Here is an 18401-nt window from a genome sequence, read left to right on the forward strand (position 1 = left end):
GCTCAGAACCAATAGTGTTGAGATGTAATTAAAACATGGAGAAGGGCGGGACGTTCAAGTCAGAAAAGAGTATATAATAAAATAGATAAACTGACCGAACAATATATATATATATATATATATATATATATATATATATATATATATATATAAATAGTTTGTAGCCAAAAAAAGTCAAATACAAAATAGATTAATGGCCAAACTCGTCTGTGCTAAAAAATAGGAAAATGTAAAATATGTGAAATGTGAAATAGCATACTGGCTTATGAACTTAATGAACAAACACATGAGATTTTTAGCACAAGATTTGCAAACGTTGTGAGCCCATTCACCAAAACGTCAAGGTAATCTCAGATCGAATGGGTAACTACACTGACTGTCTGGTGTGAACACTTACCTATGGTATCTGAGCTGAATGCCTAATGTGAACACTTACTCGTGGCTAATGGCTATATTAGTAGGCTTTACCCTGTCATTAGCCACGAGTAAGTGTTCACATTAGGCATTCAGCTCAGATACCATAGGTAAGTGTTCACACCAGACAGTCAGTGTAGTTACCCATTCGATCTGAGATTACCTTGACGTTTTGGTGAATGGGCTCACAACGTTTGCAAATCTTGTGCTAAAAATCTCATGTGTTTGTTCATTAAGTTCATAAGCCAGTATGCTATTTCACATTTCACATATTTCACATTTTCCTATTTTTTAGCACAGACGAGTTTGGCCATTAATCTATTTTGTATTTGACTTTTTTTGGCTACAAACTATTTATATATATATATATATATATATATATATATATATATATTGTTCGGTCAGTTTATCTATTTTATTATATACTCTTTTCTGACTTGAACGTCCCGCCCTTCTCCATGTTTTAATTACATCTCAACACTATTGGTTCTGAGCCTCCTATATTAGTAGGCTTTACCCTGTCATTAGCCACGAGTAAGTGTTCACATTAGGCATTCAGCTCAGATACCATAGGTAAGTGTTCACACCAGACAGTCAGTGTAGTTACCCATTCGATCTGAGATTACCTTGACGTTTTGGTGAATGGGCTCACAACGTTTGCAAATCTTGTGCTAAAAATCTCATGTGTTTGTTCATTAAGTTCATAAGCCAGTATGCTATTTCACATTTCACATATTTCACATTTTCCTATTTTTTAGCACAGACGAGTTTGGCCATTAATCTATTTTGTATTTGACTTTTTTTGGCTACAAACTATTTATATATATATATATATATATATATATATATATATATTGTTCGGTCAGTTTATCTATTTTATTATATACTCTTTTCTGACTTGAACGTCCCGCCCTTCTCCATGTTTTAATTACATCTCAACACTATTGGTTCTGAGCCTCCTATATTAGTAGGCTTTACCCTGTCATTAGCCACGAGTAAGTGTTCACATTAGGCATTCAGCTCAGATACCATAGGTAAGTGTTCACACCAGACAGTCAGTGTAGTTACCCATTCGATCTGAGATTACCTTGACGTTTTGGTGAATGGGCTCACAACGTTTGCAAATCTTGTGCTAAAAATCTCATGTGTTTGTTCATTAAGTTCATAAGCCAGTATGCTATTTCACATTTCACATATTTCACATTTTCCTATTTTTTAGCACAGACGAGTTTGGCCATTAATCTATTTTGTATTTGACTTTTTTTGGCTACAAACTATTTATATATATATATATATATTGTTCGGTCAGTTTATCTATTTTATTATATACTCTTTTCTGACTTGAACGTCCCGCCCTTCTCCATGTTTTAATTACATCTCAACACTATTGGTTCTGAGCCTCCTATATTAGTAGGCTTTACCCTGTCATTAGCCACGAGTAAGTGTTCACATTAGGCATTCAGCTCAGATACCATAGGTAAGTGTTCACACCAGACAGTCAGTGTAGTTACCCATTCGATCTGAGATTACCTTGACGTTTTGGTGAATGGGCTCACAACATTTGCAAATCTTGTGCTAAAAATCTCATGTGTTTGTTCATTAAGTTTATAAGCCAGTATGCTATTTCACATTTCACATTTTCCTATTTTTAAGCACAGACGAGTTTGGCCATTAATCTATTTTGTATTTGACTTTTTTTGGCTACAAACTATTTATATATATATATATATATTGTTCAGTCAGTTTATCTATTTTATTATATACTCTTTTCTGACTTGAACGTCCCGCCCTTCTCCATGTTTTAATTACATCTCAACACTATTGGTTCTGAGCCTCCTATATTAGTAGGCTTTACCCTGTCATTAGCCACGAGTAAGTGTTGACATTAGGCATTCAGCTCAGATACCATAGGTAAGTGTTCACACCAGACAGTCAGTGTAGTTACCCATTCGATCTGAGATTACCTTGACGTTTTGGTGAATGGGCTCACAACGTTTGCAAATCTTGTGCTAAAAATCTCATGTGTTTGTTCATTAAGTTCATAAGCCAGTATGCTATTTCACATTTCACATATTTCACATTTTCCTATTTTTTAGCACAGACGAGTTTGGCCATTAATCTATTTTGTATTTGACTTTTTTTGGCTACAAACTATTTATATATATATATATATATATATTGTTCGGTCAGTTTATCTATTTTATTATATACTCTTTTCTGACTTGAACGTCCCGCCCTTCTCCATGTTTTAATTACATCTCAACACTATTGGTTCTGAGCCTCCTATATTAGTAGGCTTTACCCTGTCATTAGCCACGAGTAAGTGTTCACATTAGGCATTCAGCTCAGATACCATAGGTAAGTGTTCACACCAGACAGTCAGTGTAGTTACCCATTCGATCTGAGATTACCTTGACGTTTTGGTGAATGGGCTCACAACGTTTGCAAATCTTGTGCTAAAAATCTCATGTGTTTGTTCATTAAGTTCATAAGCCAGTATGCTATTTCACATTTCACATATTTCACATTTTCCTATTTTTTAGCACAGACGAGTTTGGCCATTAATCTATTTTGTATTTGACTTTTTTTGGCTACAAACTATTTATATATATATATATATTGTTCGGTCAGTTTATCTATTTTATTATATACTCTTTTCTGACTTGAACGTCCCGCCCTTCTCCATGTTTTAATTACATCTCAACACTATTGGTTCTGAGCCTCCTATATTAGTAGGCTTTACCCTGTCATTAGCCACGAGTAAGTGTTCACATTAGGCATTCAGCTCAGATACCATAGGTAAGTGTTCACACCAGACAGTCAGTGTAGTTACCCATTCGATCTGAGATTACCTTGACGTTTTGGTGAATGGGCTCACAACATTTGCAAATCTTGTGCTAAAAATCTCATGTGTTTGTTCATTAAGTTTATAAGCCAGTATGCTATTTCACATTTCACATTTTCCTATTTTTAAGCACAGACGAGTTTGGCCATTAATCTATTTTGTATTTGACTTTTTTTGGCTACAAACTATTTATATATATATATATATTGTTCAGTCAGTTTATCTATTTTATTATATACTCTTTTCTGACTTGAACGTCCCGCCCTTCTCCATGTTTTAATTACATCTCAACACTATTGGTTCTGAGCCTCCTATATTAGTAGGCTTTACCCTGTCATTAGCCACGAGTAAGTGTTCACATTAGGCATTCAGCTCAGATACCATAGGTAAGTGTTCACACCAGACAGTCAGTGTAGTTACCCATTCGATCTGAGATTACCTTGACGTTTTGGTGAATGGGCTCACAACGTTTGCAAATCTTGTGCTAAAAATCTCATGTGTTTGTTCATTAAGTTCATAAGCCAGTATGCTATTTCACATTTCACATATTTCACATTTTCCTATTTTTTAGCACAGACGAGTTTGGCCATTAATCTATTTTGTATTTGACTTTTTTTTGGCTACAAACTATTTATATATATATATATTGTTCGGTCAGTTTATCTATTTTATTATATACTCTTTTCTGACTTGAACGTCCCGCCCTTCTCCATGTTTTAATTACATCTCAACACTATTGGTTCTGAGCCTCCTATATTAGTAGGCTTTACCCTGTCATTAGCCACGAGTAAGTGTTCACATTAGGCATTCAGCTCAGATACCATAGGTAAGTGTTCACACCAGACAGTCAGTGTAGTTACCCATTCGATCTGAGATTACCTTGACGTTTTGGTGAATGGGCTCACAACGTTTGCAAATCTTGTGCTAAAAATCTCATGTGTTTGTTCATTAAGTTCATAAGCCAGTATGCTATTTCACATTTCACCTATTTCACATTTTCCTATTTTTTAGCATTCACGCTACTATATCACACCTCAGGGTTCCCAGGTTCTTTTCTCAGTGGGGTATGGGGACATACTTACCCACCAGGTAGGAGCCATAGTGAACCCAACTAATTCTACCCTGTCACATAGAGGTGGTTTGGCCCAGTCATAGCCCAAGAGTGTCAGGCCTACCTTGCCACTTATGGCCCCTTGTATCCAGGAGACGCTATGTCCACCCAAAGAGGGAATTTGCCCTGTGATATAGTGTTACACACTGCAGGCCCCGTATATGATTACAAGACACCCGAGCACTGCCGTACAGTATTGCAGACTGCCTTGCAGACAGAGCTCACCTATGCAGGACATGCTACAGGTGTGCTGATTCAGTTTTATGGAGACAAACAGACCTGTTGCTTATTACAGCGGCCGCCTGGATAGGGTGGCAAGAGGAAGTCCCTCCTGTGTTCGGGCTGTGTTGTCTGTCCAGCTGTTGCTACACAAATCTTCAGATATTGTTTTGGATTACCCACTGATGGTCCACACCCCACACGATGTATATAGTATCCTTAATCAGGTACAACCTAGCCACATGTCCATGGCTGGACAGCTGCGACTTTAGTGTGCTATTCTCATGCCTACTAATGTGACTTTGAAAAGGTGCACTGTCCTGAACCCCGCTACTCTTCTCCTAGTTCCTATGGATCCAAAGGGGGGAGGAGTAGGTGACATGAGCAAGGACACTCTTTTTCTTTCTAGAATGGATCCAGAGGAACAAGATCATCATATGATTGTCTAGAATTGATGTCTCAGGAAACGGCTGGTCTCTAGTGTGCCTATTCTAATGCTGATTTTGAGCTTTTTGTAGATGGATCCGGTCACCAAGATGACCGAGGATGCTTCTGTACCAGATATGCTGTGGTCTCAGAACATGAGGTAATCAAGGCAGAGTCAATGCCAGCTCATATGTCTGCACAAGAAGCAGAGCTCAAGGCGCTTACAGAAGCGTGCAAACTAGCAGAAGGTAAGACTGTAAATATCTACACTGATTCTAGGTATGCTTTTGGCATTGCACACGGTTATGGGCCTATCTGGAGAGCCAGGGCTTTCCTGACAGCAAATGGCCACCCCTTTAAACATGCTGAGGCAGTCCAGCAACTTATGAATGCACTACAGTTTCCCACTCAAGCAGGCATCATAAAGGTAAAGGCACATACCAAAGGCACTGATTGACGGACAAAGGGTAACGCACTGGCAGACCAGGCTGCCAAGAAAACAGCAAGCACTCCTGTAGCCTCTCAAGTACATCACCTAGACACCCCACCATCTCCACTTGTGTTGAAAGACATCTCAGCCCGGTTACAAGAACAGGCAAGTAAGGAGGAGAAAAATAGGTGGCAAAAGATAGGGGCTTGCTCTGATACCGTCACTGGACTATGGGGGAGGGGTGAAAAGGTCTGCCTACCACAGGTACTGTACCCAATGATGGCACAGGTTCTGCACGAGAATGTGCACCACTCGAAGACGGCCATGTGTGACACCCTACAGAAACAATGGATTGCCCCCGGGTTTTCCACCTGCGCAGAAAGGCAGGTACAGAGCTGCATGATATGTGTCACACATAATCAGGGTAGGACAGTGAAAACTCCATCCAAACACACTCCCCGGCCCCTTTACCCATTCCAGAGACTGCAGATTAATTATATTCAGTTGTCTAGGGTAGGGACGTATGAGTATGTGTTGGTCTGCATTGATTTATTTTCAGGTTGGCCAGAAGCCTAACCAGTTGCCAAAGCTACGGCTAAGACAACGGCGAAGAAACTGATGGCTGAGATCATATGCAGGTATGGAGTTCCTGAAGTCATTGAAAGCGATCGGAGTTCCCATTTTACTGGAGAGATCATGTCAGAGGTAATGGCAGCACTGGGGGTAAGTCAAGCATTGCATACTCCATCCGCAGAACAGTGGAAAAGTGGAGAGACTAAATGGAATTCTTAAGCTTAAAATCCAGAAGGCAATGGCAGAGACTGGTAAACCATGGACAAAATGCCTTCCTCTAGCTTTGTTTTCAGTAAGATATACCCCAAACAGGAAGACAGGACTGTCACCGTATGAGATTCTGTTTGGCAGGAGCCCCAGTCTTGAATGTTTCTTTCCACAACAGTTGCAACCCAAGTACCAGGACTTGACTAGTTATGTGCAGGCCTTAGATGGACACCTTGCCAAAGTGCATTTAACTGTCTTCAGTTCTCTTCCAGACTCAGACAAGGTTCCTGGACACCATCCCTTTGTGCCAGGAGACCTGGTGTATGTGAAAAAGTTTGTGCGCAGAGATTGTCTCCAGCCGAGATTTGAAGGACTTCACACGGTGATCCCGGTCACCCCCACTGCAGTAAAACTTGAAGGAAAGAGCACTTGGATCCACGCCTCACACTGTAAAAGAGACCGAACCAGTGTTTAGTCACAGTAGTGACTGAAGGGAAATGTTGCTGTTTTTTGGTCCTGGAAATGGGGGCCATCCTCGCCCCTACCTCTTCGGCCCCTAATGTAAATAAGAATACTAAGGTCCCACTATACTCTGGGTAAACCTGACAGCCCTGGTGAATATCTGGCGATTTGATTTCTGTTATGTAGTCAAGTGCCTCGAGACTGAACGGGTGGTAGAGGGAATCATCCAGTTTTATATGTGTGTTACCAGAAATGACAACAATAACTGTTATTATTGGTCAGATGCTGCCTGGAATACGGGAGATGATTGGGGATATAAACCTAGCGAAGCCACGTTCCCTAAGGATGGGACGGGTAGGAGTCTTCGTGGGAGAATGCATCTAACAGCCCTTCCGCAACCACCTAGAGGCTGTAAATGGGGAAGAAACTGTCACCCCCTCCTCCTGAATCTTGAAAACCCCCAATCTGCTGATCTGCAGACGTTTGTACTAGGAAGGCATTATAATTATGTATTTAGTGCTGGACCCTATATGTATTTAGGCCATGTACAGCTCCAGGATATTAGCTTCAGACCAACCATGACCCCTGTTACCAGTACAGCTAAAGCAGGCCCAGGTGAGTGTTTGCAAAATGTAGTTAATGAAGTGATACCCATTCCAGGTCTCAGTTGGCAAGAGGTTTTCTCCATAGAAACACAAACAGCCCCAAGGAAAAACCTATGGTTAGAATGGGTGAGATACAATGCAAGAGTCCAGAATATCTCTGTAGGATGTATTGCTTGTGCTGCTGCGAATACACATCTCTACACACATGCATTGCTTTTTCCTGATGACAACACCACTGCCTGTGTCATGAATCTGTTGAAAGGTTTGAAGCCCACTGATTGCCCAGATTATGTCCCACTAATTCATAAGGAACCCAAACTAAAGGTCCCAGGAGAAGTAACCGTATTAGCTGACAATTACACCTGCTATAATTCCCACGACACCACAGGTACACCAGTAGGCATCTTCGAGACAGGTTTCTGCAAGGAGAACAGTTCCTTAGATACTGACTTGCTAATTAAACATACACAATATATGTATGACATTTATTGGTTATGTGGAAATGGTAAGCTCCGTCCTAGGTTGCCTAATGCCTGGACAGGTCAATGCACCTTTGTTAAACTAGCCATGCAGTTCAAGATTTTACCTTGGGATCCAAAGATATCTGATGAACCTACCAGAAAGAGGAGAAGTCTCGATCAGCTCCACATGAGTTATGAAGAAGATCCACTAGTACTGAGGTCCCCAACCGCCGGTCCGCGGACCAGGACCGGGCCGTTGGGGGTTTTCAGCCGGTCCGCGGCGCCGCTGACAGCTACCGTATATACTCGAGAATAAGCCGAGATTTTCAGCCCAAATCTTTGGGCTGAAAGTGCCCCCTCGGCTTATACTCGAGTCACGGTCGGCGGGTGAGGGGGAGAGGGCGCTGAGGCATACTTACCTAGTCCCGGCGATCCTGAAGCTCCCCCTGCCCGTCCCACGGTCTCCGGGTGCAGCAGCTCTTCCCCTGTACAGCGGTCACGTGGGACCGCTCATTAGAGAAATGAATAGGCTGCTTCACCTCCCATAGGGGCGGAGCCGCATAATTCATTTCTCTAATCAGCGGTGCCGGTGACCGCTGATAGAGGAAGAGGCTGCGGCACCGAAGACCAGCTGTCCGGGGGAAGGAGCGAGACGCCGGGAGCAGGTAAGTATTACATAGTCACCTGTCCGCGTTCCACACGCCGGGCGCTGTCTCCATCTTCCCGGCGTCTCTCCTCACTGACTGTGCAGGTCAGAGGGCACGATGACGCATATAGTGTGCGCGGCGCCCTCTGCCTGATCAGTCAGTGCGGAGAGACGCCGGGACCGGACGCTGAGGAGCTGCAAGAGAGGTGAGTATGTCATTTATTATTTTTATTGCAGCAGCAGCACAGCTATGGGGCAATAATGGACAATGCAGAGCACTGTATGGCACAGCTATGTGGCAATAATGGTGCAGAGCACTGTATGGCACAGCTATGGGGCAATAATGGTGCAGAGCACTGTATGGCACAGCTATGGGGCAATAATGGTGCAGAGCACTGTATGGCACAGCTATGGGGCAATAATGGTGCAGAGCACTATATGGCACAGCTATGGGGCAATAATGGTGCAGAGCACTGTATGGCACAGCTATGGGGCAATAATGGTGCAGAGCACTGTATGGCACAGCTATGGGGCAATAATGGTGCAAAGCACTATATGGCACAGCTATGGGGCAATAATGGTGCAGAGCACTGTATGGCACAGCTATGGGGCAATAATGGTGCAGAGCACTATATGGCACAGCTATGGGGCAATAATGGTGCAGAGCACTGTATGGCACAGCTATGGGGCAATAATGGTGCAGAGCACTGTATGGCACAGCTATGGGGCAATAATGGTGCAGAGCACTGTATGGCACAGCTATGGGGCAATAATGGTGCAGAGCACTGTATGGCACAGCTATGGGGCAATAATGGTGCATAGCACTGTATGGCACAGCTATGGGGCAATAATGGTGCAGAGCATTATATGGCACAGCTATGGGGCAATAATGGTGCAGAGCACTATATGGCACAGCTATGGGGCAATAATGGTGCAGAGCACTATATGGCACAGCTATGGGGCAATTATGAACGGTGCAGAGCACTATATGGCACAGCTATGGGGCAATAATAAACGGTGCAGAGCACTGTATGGCACAGCTATGGGGCAATAATGATGCAGAGCACCAGGGAAACAAGCATGGTGCTCCCACTCATTCTGAACCTATGGTAAGTTGAATCACATTCTCATTATAAATGTCATAATTATATGATAAGTATGCACTAAGCTCCATCCCTCCATAACCCCACCCCCATATGACCAAAGCCCCGCCCCTGCCCCACCCCCCCCGGGCCATGGGAAACTGGTCTTGCTTAAAGCCGGTCCCTGGTGCAAAAAAGGTTGGGGACCTCTGCACTAGTATATATTGATGCCATTGGAGTGCCAAGGGGGGTGCCTGACCAGTTTAAAGCCCAGAACAAGATTTATGCCGGCATTGTTTCTATAATCCCATAGGTGCAGATTAATAAAAATGTTGAATGGATCAATAATATGTATATTACAGAGAGCAAAGATTTGTTAATTATAGCTGTGATGCCTTTCAGGATATAGTTGAGGACTTGGGCCCTAACACTTGTATGACCAGTGCTGCAACCCGACCTAAGAGAATTACACTGAATCCTGTCCAGACAAGATCACATATAGTGACATAAGAAGCTGACACAGGATTGTGGTTGGTGGATAGTGGGGACATTAACTTTTAGGAGTAGGCTGACAGTAATCCTTTTGGGAAGGAGCTGTAGACCAGCATGTCATGTCACGCCCCCACCACCAGAGAACCAACCACATCAGGTAGGGTAAGACAGATACAGGAGTATTATCCCTGGAGGCCCTCTGACTAGCTAGCTACGCAAAAACAATTGGCTGACCCTGAGAACCAAACTTTCCCATTTTTCAGATAAAGACAATATGATGGACGTATAAGGCCTAGGTAGTTAGTGAGCACAAAAGCGGGTGACGTGCTAGGACGCAAATTAAGATTTTCTACAAATGTGACAAAAGGAGAGAGTGTAGAGCTATACTTTGGATGGTTACAGCTGAAATGGGAAGACATGGAGTACAGTCCCATAAACCCACTTGATGTTAGAGTATTGGTAAATACATTCATTGACGGTATGACCAAAGACTTACAAGATGAAATATAGACAGCCAGACCTGAATGGCGAAATGTAGATCCGAAAGACCTGAAGGTTTCTAAAGAAGTTGAACAAATTAGGACAATAAGACGACGTGTCATGTATGCTGGAGTGGACACATCTTTCTTCTCCAATTGGTTAGGTGGGATCAAGGGATTCCTTCAATAAGTTTGTTTAGTACTAATTGCCCTCCTTATAATTGAATCGATAATCCTCTGTTGTGTTATTCCCTTGTATAAAAAGGTTATTGCCAAAGCAACTCCGACTGGCACCTTCCTCAATCAAGAAATAGATCCACCAGAGTACAATGGTACTGATCCAGGGGAGATCCCGAAGTATATTCCTCTCAAGAGAATAGACAAAACCTCCCATTCTCAGATGATGCTAAGAGATTTAGTTTAGGGACAGTGGGAGAACTCCATGTGAGGTTAGTGAAGGGTTCAGCTGCCTGGAGGCCTCTCGCTAGGGGAGAGTTTCTGAGGCGTCTGGATGAAGAAATCCACCTCCCCTTTTCCCATCACATGGACAGTCTCGAAGGATCTTTCTTTAAGGGAAAAACTTAGTGTTTAGGGGGGATTGTCAAGGTGAAAATATACTTTCTTATATACCTTTTGTACTTTTATATATCTTATACTGTGAAACAATAAGTTTTCCCTTGCTAATGCAAATGTAACTGTATTAAAGATGGCTGCCAGTGTTCATTCTTCACTTCAGTTTAGAATCTGAAGGGTTAAGTTTCATTTCTCCTGAAAAGATAACTCAGGAATGTGAAGAAAGAAGTAACCACCGGGAGACGTTCTGACGAATCGGAGAGAGAGACTGGACACTAGATGTATACTGCATAAACCCCGCCTATTGCATTCCTTTTTAGTACTGTGTATTGTAAAATAAACTCAGTTGCTGTGACCGTTACACACATGTGTGTGGATGCACGAGCATGCACTGAGATTGAACCAGCTACCTGTCTGACTCATTTTTACCCGGTTCCACATGCTTATAGTTTAATTTGGAATGACTGGTGAATGAGGGTATATTGTCGTTACGACCCCGACACATGTATATATATATATGTGTCACTGACATCTATATACAGTGCCTTGCGAAAGTATTCGGCCCCCTGGAACTTTTCAACCTTTTCCCACATATCATGCTTCAATCATAAAGATACCAAATGTAACTTTTTGGTGAAGAATCAACAACAAGTGGAACACAATTGTGAAGTTGAACGAAATTTATTGGTTATTTTAAATTTTTGTGGAAATTCCAAAACTGAAAAGTGGGACATGCAATATTATTCGTCCCCTTTACTTTCAGTGCAGCAAACTCACTCCAGAAGTTCATTGTGGATCTCTGAATGATCCAATGTTTCCTAAATGCTTAATGATGATTAATATAATCCACCTGTGTGTACTCAAGTCTGCGTATAAATGCACCTGCTCTGTGATAGTCTCAGGGTGCTGTTTGAAGCACAGAGAGCATCATGAAGACCAAGGAACACAACAGGCAGGTCCGTGATACTGTTGTGGAGAAGTTTAAAGCCGAATTTGAATACAAAATGATTTCCAAAACTTTAAACATCCCATCTTCTACTCAAAATGTTCACATTAAAAGTTTTACATCACATTTTGCTTATGCGAAAGTCCCACGAGCCAAGATTAAGAATTTGTCAAGAGATTATTAAATAATGATCTATGAACTCTATGGAGCACTGTGCAAACGATCATATTGAAATGGAAGGAGTATCATACCACGCAAATCTACCAAAACCCGGCCGTCCCTCTAAACTTTCAGCTTAAATAAGGAGAAGACTGATCAGAGATGCATCCAAGAGGCCCATGATCACTCTGGATGAACTGCAGAGATCTACAGCTGAGGTGGGACAGTCTGTCCATAGGACAACAATCAGTCGTACACTGCACAAATCTGGCCTTTATGGAAGAGTGGCGAGAAGAAAGCCATTTCTCAAAGATATCCAAAAAAGTGTGGTTTAAAGTTTGCAACAAGCTACCTGGGAGACACACCAAACATGTGGAAGAAGGTGCTCTGGTCAGATGAAACCAAAATCGAACTTTTTAGCAACAATGCCAAATGATATGTTTGGCGTAGAGGCAACACAGCTCATCACCCTGAGCACACCTTCCCCACTATCAAACATGGTGGTGGCAGCATCATGATTTGGGCCTGCTTTTCTTCAGCAGGGACAGGGAAGATGGTTAAAATTGATGGGAAAATGGATGGAGCCAAATACAGGACCATTCTTGAAGAAAACCTGTTGGAGTCTGCAAAAGACCTGAGACTGGGATGGAGATTTGTCTTTCAACAAGACAATGATGCCAAACATAAAGCAAAATCTACAATGGAATGGTTCACAAATAAACGTATCCAGGTGTTAGAATGGCCAAGTCAAAGTCCAGACCTCAATCCAATTGAGAATCTGTGGAAAGAGCTGAAAACTGCTGTTCACAAACGATCTCCATCAAACCTCACTGAGCTCGAGCTGTTTGCCAAGGAAGAATGGGCAAGAATTTCAGTCTCTCGATGTACAAAACTGATAGAGACATACCCCAAGCGACTTGCAGCTGTAATCGCAGCAAAAGGTGGCGCAACAAAGTATTAAGTTAAAGGGGCCGAATAATATTGTACACCCCACTTTTCAGTTTTTGAATTTCCACAAAAATGTAAAATAACCAATAAATTTCGTTCAACTTCACAATTGTTTTCCACTTGTTGTTGATTCCTCACCAAAAGTTTACATTTGGTATCTTTATGCTTGAAGTACGATATGTGGGAAAAGGTTGAAAAGTTTCAAGGGGCCGAATACTTTCGCAAGGCACTGTATTTATGTATTCTATGTGTATATATCTATCCTATTCTAACCTGTCACTCTGTGATATTACTGTACGTGGCACCTGAATTGCTGGCTTTTCAAATGCGATCGGTGTGTAAAAATCGGTGTGTAAGTGCAGCGCCCCAGAGTCCTGGTCGTTGCAGTAATGTCGCTCTTCCACCCGGGGGAGTGATGTTACGTCTGATGGTACTAAAGGCGTTCACCTGACCAGGTATCACAGTCACAAACTACACTTCACATTCCAGTCCACCAGGGAGAGCAAAGGTTCTATCTACTAGGCCACTCCTCACACACGGGTAAAACTGGTGGGTTGTATAGGAAGTCAGTGAGAAGCTACCTGGGTTTGACCCAGAGAGGACCTGTCAAGCAGACAGGGGGAAAGGAGGAACATCTGAGCTGCAGACAGAGGGTCCCTGTCAGGGGTGGGATCCTGACAGAGGCCAAGCACGAGATAGAACGTTACGGAGCTGCGCCTGCACTTCATTGCGGCAGCATCCTAAGAAAGGACACGAAGCGAAGTATATTGTGGAGAGTGAGAAATGAAGTCACAGCACAAGGAGATAATACCGGGAGGGGTTCTGCCCCAAGATCGGCAGCCTCCTTCTGAGGCGCGTAGCCAGTGGTCGGAACACCGAGGGAGTAATTGACTCTACGCATTACTTCAGAGACCGGCAGGACAGTCAATTCCAAGTTGGCTGCCCGACCTTAATACCTATGAAGACACGGAGGAAAATTGTGGGAGAGGGGCGTCTCTAGGGTCCCTATAAAATAGCTCCAGGCATACCCCGTCATACGGGTTGTCCTATCCATATCATCTGGGGGACAGAGAGAGAGAGAACATCAGAAACATCCACGAAAGTTGTGAGGACTATCCCGTGGTGCTCAGCAGGGAGGTACTACAACACACAGGCGCTAGTAGGAAGGCTACTGATTTCCACCTGGATAAGGGAACTCTGGATGTGCCTTTGGACCGGCTGGACTCTGCCTGCCCTGTGAACGGTACTCTGGACTGTGGACTCTGAAGTCTTCAGTAAAAGTTAAAGAGACTGCAACTTTTGTGTCCTCGTTATTCATTGCGCCTTCCGACGTCCATCATCACCACCTATACAACTGGGAAGCCCTGGGGACATACTTCACCTGTGGGAAGGTATATCATCTAGCTGCCATTCCATCACCCCAGCGGACCCCTAGCAGCGTCGGTCACCCTGACCGAATACCAAAGGTGGCATCACGAAACACCGTACAAACAACTACTCCTTTAAGTGGACGCCCCTCAGAAGGGCCACGGACCGGGTCGGGCCACCGTGACATCCCCAGAACCAAGGGAGATAGACCCGGTACCGAGTATCCCATTGTCCTTACACGTGGGGGCGCTCCATAAATATCGGACAACACTCCCATTGGCTGAGTGGTGTGTGATTTTTTTTTCTCGCGCCAATTGACTTATATTGTGGGATGCGATCCAATTTCAGATTATAATCGCAGCATGCTGCAACTTTTTTACAGTTCGATCGTGATCCGATCCGAGCTGGAAAATAACACACAATGATAGAATAACATTGGTCCGGATGCAATCTGATTTTTTTTATCGGATTGCATTCATCCGATTTCATCGCAAGTGGGAATGAGCCTTTACTGTCATATTGAAAAAAGAGAAAAAACAAGGCGCCCCCAATGTGTCACACTGTTTAAAAAACACACATACAGTCCTTTGTAGGGAATGTGCTCACCTATTGGTGTTGTGAAACTGGGTCACAACTCCCAAGAAGGCATAATCGTAGCAGCAGGTCTCCACAAGAATCCAAAGGGATGCTGGAGGTAATAGTCTTAGGCGAACTGAAGACCGCGCACACGAGGTAGATTTAAGGTGGTTTATTGAAGCCTACGCGTTTCAAGAGCTATCTTGCTCTCTTCTTCAGGGCATATAGTACAAAACACAAATATGGGGTATATTTATACAAAAAGGAAGGGGAGGGGCCCCAAGGCCCTTGTACAATGATACATAAACACCTAATAAGACACATTTAATAACATATAAAAACATTATTCTTTATTATTTATAACCTAGGAACATTATTTGATATAAATAAAAAATAAATTTAAAATATAACATTTAAAAATGTAAATAGGCCCTGAAAAAAATATAAGTAACCTACTGGGTGTTCGAACCGGGGAACTCTGTATAGAATTATATTGTTTAAGCTATTCTAGTCCTTGCACCACAGAATACTGGTAAGTTCCTTATCAATTTCTCTTGTGGAGATGAAAAAATCTAAAATGTTCTTATGGGCAAAAAAGCAAAATATTGCAAAACGAACAATATATGCCGTTATAAATTACTTAAAAAATTACTTAAAAAATTACTTAAAAAATTACTTAAAAAATTACATGGTGTTATATTTATTATAAATTATATATAGTTATAAAAATATTAAAATTGTTACAACATGAGTGGTACTAGAACCATCCCATGGGACACAAAGAAAAATTGTTATTTGGAGTGAGGCTTAATGATAGGAACCACACTTCAATTAGAGAATTTATTCAGTCACAATAGGTCTGATATTACATTTAGCCCTTCTGGCTCCAGAGAATTCAAGGTATATATCCAAAAAACCTCTTTCTTATTAAGTGACTGTGTGCGATTAGGGACATGTGCAGGAATGTGATCAATGGGGTGAACATGAAATAGTGAAGGATTGCTGTTATGTGAAATGCTGAAGTGTTTGGAAAGACCATGTTTGAGATAACCTATTTTAATGTTGTGTCGATGAGAATTCATACGGAGGTGAAGTGGTTGTGTAGTCCTACCAACATATATCTTGTTGCATGGACAAGTAATAATGTAAATAACATAGGAGGTGGTGCAGGTGAAATGGTGACTGATTGGAAAAGGGTGAGGAAAAGAGGAGTGTTTAAATGCTGCACTGGTATGTGCTATGATACCACAGCACAAACATTTCTTGTGAGAGCATTTGAATATACCTGGTTTTAGTAAAGAAGGTGATTTTTTTTAAATATCAGGGAGTCTGCTAGGTGCCAATTTATTTTTCAAGCTGGGTGCTCTCCTAAAAATAATTTTAGGATGTTGTGGCACCAGCTTACCTAGTATCTTATCCTCTCTTACTATGTGCCACAACTCATTGATGGATTTTTTAATGAATTTGTGGTCTGTGCTGAATGTGGTTACAAAACTGCAGGTGTATTCTTCTGGGCTGGCTGCAGGGTCAGCTTTTTCTTTTTTTAGTAACAAATCTTGATTGAAATTTTTATAAACATGCTCAAGTGCTCTATTCACCAACTCTCTGGGGTATTTTTGTGCTAAAAACTTATTTTTTTAAATCTCAGATTGGTCCTTAAAATCACTATCAGAAGAACAATTTTTCCTAATACGCATAAACTGGCTTTTTGGAATGTTACAGAGCCATTTGTCAAGATGGTTGCTATTGTAATGGACATAGCTGTTACTATCTACTTTTTTAAAAAAGTTTTTTGTATGAATCTTTCCATCCACAATGAAAAATGTCACATCTAGATAGTCAATGGCAGTTTTGTTAAAAACAGAAGTAAAACCAAGACCCCAGGGGTTGTTATTGAGCTCTGACATTAAATATTCTGGAGGTTTAAAAGTTGTGTCCCAAATAAAAACAAGATCATCAATATAACGTCCATAAAAAACAATGCAATCAATAAAACCACTATTATAGATAAAAGAATTCTCAAAGTGACCCATAAATAAATTAGCATATGTAGGCGCTACCCGAGATCCCATCGCTGCACCACGTGTCTGGTGGTACAGTTCACCCAAAAAAGTAAAATAATTATTTTTTAAAATGAACTCCATTCCTGACATTAAAAACTGTTTTTGTTTATCCAATAATCTCGGATCTGTATCCATAAATGATTTCATACTTGCAAGTCCAATTTCATGTTTGATATTTGTATATAGGGAGCACACATCAACTGTAACAAATATATAACTATCTTTCCATTTTATATTTCTAATGAGTTTAATTGCATGTGCAGAATCCTTAATGTAGCTCCTCAATTGGATAACATGTAACTGCATGATGCTATCTATATAACTGGATAGATTTGAAGTTAGGGAACCAATACCCGAGATAATGGGGCGACAATACTGTCATATTAGCAGATACCATCCTGCCGAAACCTAGATAATGCCGAGACCTACAGAGCTATGCACAGTACAGCAATGAGCTTAGACGTGGGCACAGAATGTGGTGGCGTCGGCTATTATGGTTTTTGCACAGTAGAGAATGTGACATTTAGCAGCGGCTCCAAACAACTCCCGAGGATAAGAAATCCGAGATACGGGATCAAAAACACCAATAATTACACATTCTCCATATATCACACGCTAATGAGCCGGACCCGCTGCGCCCACCACTTTCCACTTTCCACTTTCATCTCCACGCCCCACTAAACTCAAGAAGCAAATTAATTCTGAAAACATTTACCATTTACTCTGTCAGAATCTTGTTAAACGCTCAAAAATTAGCCACAAGTACAGTAGAATTGCGAACTAACTTGTGTGGATGGCAGAAATTATAACGAGAATGGCTAATAAATTAGTGACAAGTCTAAGCACAAGTAACAAAACCGTCAGTGTTGTCAGCTGCACTCACCAATCTGCAGCTCCAGAGCTGAAATCTTCAGAGCTGGATCCTCCTCCACTTGTGGAGTTGCCATTCAAATCTTAATAGATTTTTACATATCAGAAACAGTCCAGAATAAGTAATGTAATGTATGTATACAGTGACTGCACCAGCAGAATATTGAGCACAGCTCTATAGTATAATACAGGATTTAACTCAATCAGTACAGGATAAGTAATGTAATGCATGTACACAGTGACTGCACCAGGAGAATAGTGAGTGCAGCTCTGCTCAGCTGTTGCTCGCTCTTGTAATTGAGGGTGTGTTCGCTGCTGATCCTGCTGTTGCTCCTGAGCTCCTGAGAACCAACACCTCTCCAACGGTGGCCTGCTCTCTCTCCTACCCAGGGAGGAAGTAGGTTTCCTGGGATGAGTGAAGGAGCCAAGTCCCAGGCTACTGTGCC

At 42.0% G+C, this 18401-nt stretch overlaps 1 protein-coding gene across 1 annotated transcript in view; it reads left to right on the forward strand.

The window, feature by feature from the left end:
* LOC143798623 (protein kinase C theta type-like) overlaps window positions 1-18401 on the forward strand; it is a 1028586-nt gene that overhangs the window by 355673 nt on the left and 654512 nt on the right. The window lies entirely within an intron of this gene.

The sequence above is a fragment of the Ranitomeya variabilis genome, chromosome 1, assembly GCF_051348905.1.
Source record: "Ranitomeya variabilis isolate aRanVar5 chromosome 1, aRanVar5.hap1, whole genome shotgun sequence".
NCBI classification, from domain to species: domain Eukaryota; kingdom Metazoa; phylum Chordata; class Amphibia; order Anura; family Dendrobatidae; genus Ranitomeya; species Ranitomeya variabilis.